Source organism: Notamacropus eugenii, chromosome 4, assembly GCF_028372415.1.
Source record: "Notamacropus eugenii isolate mMacEug1 chromosome 4, mMacEug1.pri_v2, whole genome shotgun sequence".
NCBI classification, from domain to species: Eukaryota; Metazoa; Chordata; class Mammalia; order Diprotodontia; family Macropodidae; genus Notamacropus; species Notamacropus eugenii.
In genome coordinates this window covers 228,194,903-228,199,563 of record NC_092875.1, presented here as the reverse complement: position 1 = coordinate 228,199,563, position 4,661 = coordinate 228,194,903, and the positions used below count along the sequence as shown (strand labels likewise).

The window sequence follows — 4,661 nt, the reverse complement described above, 5'->3', positions numbered from 1 at the left end:
GAAAAAAAAATTAAAAAACTTTAAAAAACTTTTGAAGACTTGATTTTTTTTTGTCATAGAAATATATAACATCTACAGTGTAAGTTAATAAATTTCAAGCTACTGTATAGAAATACAACACTAGCATGCACAATATGGTATTGATAGAGTAATGGAGGAGCAGTCATTTCATTGGAGAAACAATGTCATAGACAAGTGCATTTCTTAAAAAAAGAAAAAAAGCAAAACCAAAAAGAAGGAGGAAAGATCAAAGAAGCGGCTGAAGAATCCAATCCCCACCCCTGCTTGTCTCAGCCTCTCAGGGATCATGGTCTGAAGGGTTTGCTAAAAGCAGCCAGAGCCAAAGCTGAAGTTTTTTTTTTTTTTTAAAACGTTTTGTAATTCCAGTAAATTACTTCCAAATTATACAGGTAGAGATGACACTGCTCACATCTGAACATGAATGTAAATTAAAGGAAAAAAGGACCATACCCCATCTCCTCTCTCCCTGCCAATCTCCCCCATTCCGTGGCATCTATTCAAAGTATCATCTGGCAGCATCTGAAGGAATCTAGGTTTCTCCTATCTGTCCTTTCAGTCAAGGTCATTTAATTGGGACTTTTCTTTCTAGTTCATAGAAATGAACTTCTAAAGGGAGTCACTGTAGGGGAGATTATGTGATGTTACACAGAGAATAAATTTACTCCGTGTTAGAAGAATGATTTCTTCTGACTTCACTGGCATTTAGGTCCAGTTTTCATGATTATAAAGTCAATTTTGGTAGAAAATTTAGCAGAAACATTTCTGTCAGCTATTTTTTTCATTCAATGATTTCTGCCCAAATAAAAGGACAAAAGCCAAAAACATCTGTGACCATAAGACATTAGACACATTATAGCAGTTTTTACAAAAAAATAACTGAGCATAACACATAAGCAACACTGATATATCATGTTTATAGACTGGCTTCTCCAAAAGACGAAGGGACTCAAGGCTTACTGGAAACCAGTCGGTGGCAAGAGCCCTGTATCTTCCTTCTATCCCAAGCAAAGAAAACTCTATCTCCAGCATTCAGCACAATGCCTAATACACAGTAGTGCTCAATTGATGCTTGCGGATCGATTGACTAAATCAATTAGAAGGGAATGGCAGCCAGACTCTAACTTCTCATGCTCAAATTTTGTAAAAGCTGGAAAAGTCAAAAGAAAAAATTCTTCATGTCAAATAAAAGCAAATATTATATGGTTATGATCTGTGTCTGTTTATGTTCTCCCTGACAAATAAAAGAACTTGGAGGGGTGATGCTTCTCTTTTCTCTATGGGGGAGAAGGAAGGAATGGACAGTTATAGGGCTCCCTGCATTTCATGTGAACCTCACTCTTCCATTGTGGATTTCTCTACCAAATGGACTTCTAGCACCTGAAGTTTCCCTCACTGTTGCTAGCCCAGCCTCATAGGGTGGTCACCAAGCTTCCACATAATCCAACAGGTGACCCAGTGCCGGGGGGTCAAAGGTACAGTGGGAGAGAGTCAAGTGAAAGGGGACTGGCAGTGTAATCCCTGAGGATGAAAACTGTGGCGCCATCTTGGAAAACACCATCTGGGCACATGGCATACAGGCCTGAATTTTCTATTTTTTTTTGTGGTGTGTAATCCCTCTCCCCAAACCTACTTCTATTAAAGTGTTTTAACTATATTTTTTGGTGGAGTAAGTAGCAGAAAAAAAAAAAAAAAGAAAAAGAGAAAATTCCATCACCACTTGCTAAGCACCTGTTATTTGCCCAGGAGCGCCAATGCAGGGTGGCTCCTGCTACTTCTCAAGCCAGTTGTGGGGACTGTGAGGTGGAAAGCAGGAAAGTAAGAAAAGAACACCAAACACCCAAGCAAATGAAGAGATACAAGAGATGGCTGTCACGTAGAATACTGTAAACTGTAACTTAGCGTCAATACTGCAGAGCTAAGGGGCGTCTAGGAAGAGTTAATGTGGCCCAAGTCTTAAGGCTAAAGAAGCCGCCATACTTTGGGGATCAAAACAATGCCAGGACAGGTAGCATCCACCATGGAAGATACACCAACCTCTACAACACAGGAACTATACACAGCACCTACAACTCAAGACAAGAACACATTGAACACTAAAAAAAAACAAAAAAAACCCCAACCCAAAACAGAATTTTTATTGGAACCACAGAACTTATTTAAATGAGGGTCAATCCATTCAAGTTGTTTTTTCATCTTAAAACCCTATCACTAGCAATAAGTTAAATCAAAGACAGCTCCACTCGGATTCATCTACAGAACAGTCCATATGCAGTGTGAGGATGCCACTCCAGCCTAGTACAGCCAGCCCGACTTTCCACTAGTTGTATTTTGGCAAAAATGTCAAAGAGGAAATCAAAGATAGGCCATGGGTTCCTCCCCGGAAAGGTGGTCCCCTCCCTTCTCCCTCCCCCATCAGACCCCCCCAACTTGTAGAAAAAAAATAAAGACTGCAGTAGTAGCATCAGAGTGTGGCTGCCAGTCCACCTGAGGTCTTAATTGTTGCCTTCTCTGCCATCGTCGTCTTGCTGGTCACTGGTCCAGAGCATTAGGTTGTCCCGGAGCAGCTGCATGATGAGAGTTGAGTCCTTGTAGGAGTGAGTCCTCGTTGAGGGTGTTCAGCTCAGCGACAGCGTCATCAAAGGCAGTCTTGGCCAGGTGGCAGGCCTGTTCGGGAGCATTCTGCATCTCGTAGTAGAAAACGGAGAAGTTGAGAGACAAGCCCAGCCTGATGGGGTGGGTGGGCTGCATGTGCTCCTTGCTGATCTCGTGGGCTTCTCTGTAGGCCTTCTCCGAGGACTCCACCACCGTTGCCCTCTTCTCCCCCGTGGCCACTTCAGCCAGGTAGCGGTAATAGTCCCCCTTCATCTTCAGGTAGAAGATTGTGCTCTCATACTGAGTCTCGCCGCAGTTCTTGATCAGGTAGCTGTCCAGCAGGCTGAGCACATCTTGGCAGACCACTTCCAACTCCTTCTCTATCTTCTCGCGGTAGGCACGCACCATCTCTATCTCCTTCTCCTTGCCCTCGGCAGACGTCTTCTGCTCGATGCTGCTGACCACCCGCCAGGAGGAGCGCCGAGCCCCCACCACATTCTTATATGCCACGGAGAGAAGGTTTCTTTCTTCGTTGGACAGTGGCTCATTCAGCTCTGTCACGTTCTTCATGGCCGCGGCCATGTCGTCGTAGCGCTCCGCCTGTTCTGCCAGCCGGGCTTTCTGCACCAGTTGTTCGCGGTCCACCATGTTCGCGGGAGGCTCGGACCAGCTCCTGCGGGGCTGCGGGCGGTGGTGCGGAGGCCGCGTGGAGCGGCCGCGGCTCGAGCTTGGTGGCAGGTCGGCCAATCCCGTCCGCGGGCGGGCGGCGGCCGAGGCTCCCGCTCCTGCTGCTGCTCCGGAGGCTCCTGCTGCAAGGGAGGAACCCAGCGCGAGGAGGCCTGGGGGTGTGATTTTCAACCCCGTTTCATCTAAAAGAGATATTTATGTATGTTAATTTGAAGGTTTATGGACTGTATGTAAAATGCCACAATGTACTTAATTTCTAGGGACATATTTAAGATATTTAAGGAAAATTTGTTATTGTGATAAGGCTAAATTAATTAAATATATCCTTCTTGACTAACACAAGCTAAATCTCTCCATTGCAAACATCTTTTTGACTAAAGAGTTTTGTAATATCTAGAAATTCTGTAATAACTAAGAATTTAGTTTTGTTATAGTACTTTGTGAATGTGTGTTATTTTACACCAACATACTTAAATGAATTCCAGTTTTAAAGGTTTATTTTTGCTTTAAGGAGGAAGAATGAGATCTGTCATTTTAAAAATTTCCAACTAATTTTCTTCACAAAAGTTTAGTGACCATCAGAATAAATTTTAAACCACACTTAAAGAAGGGGAAATACTTTTAAAAGAAATTTTTTGAAAAATCTTGTGTGATCTTTAGAAGGCCTGCTAAAATTTTAAGGTAATTCATTGTTAAATTAATGCAATGAGCTATAAAGCAGAAGAGATCTTGCTGTTTTAATCTGAATTCATTGTCATTCTATGGCCTAAGCAAGAGTTAAAATTTGTGTTTGAACTTATCATATGTAAAGGATATAAATTCTGAAGTATTTCTTTTACACAAACTTGTGAAATAAAGATATAAATCTATCAACCTGTAAGGTTAGCCCTTCACCTCTTTGCTTTCTTTAAACTGGAATGGAATTCCTGTACAGTTATGTTAGTAAAAAGTAATAACCTATGAGCTATCTTGTCTTATGGTTAAAATGTAAAGGAAAGCTGGATAATCTGAAGAAGAGGACTGAGAGATTTGGAAGGATAAATAAAGGTCTGATTAAAAGTATGGAAGGCAGATTAAAAAGGTTTGGGAATAAATGGGGGGTCATCCAAACCCCTCCTTTCCTTAGGATAGCTGCTTTGGATCTGTTTCATATGGTTTAAATATATTAAGAGAGTGTGAGGAAGTATTTTAAGAAGACAGAAAAGTTATGTAACTTTATTTGGTAATTCATAGATCAATCAGATTTGAGATGGCCCTGTCTGAAGGATACCAGTTAATATTTATTTGCTATTTAAGATTTTATGAGACTGCACTTTACTCTTGTAACGCTGATTACAGGAATAATTGTCTAAGTTATCATA

General features: G+C 41.7%; 1 pseudogene; it reads right to left on the bottom strand.

Moving 5' to 3' along the window:
• Positions 1–2,447: 2,447 nt before the first annotated feature.
• LOC140498362 (14-3-3 protein gamma-like) lies at positions 2,448–3,492 on the bottom strand (annotated as a pseudogene).
• Between the last annotated feature and the right edge of the window lie 1,169 nt (positions 3,493–4,661).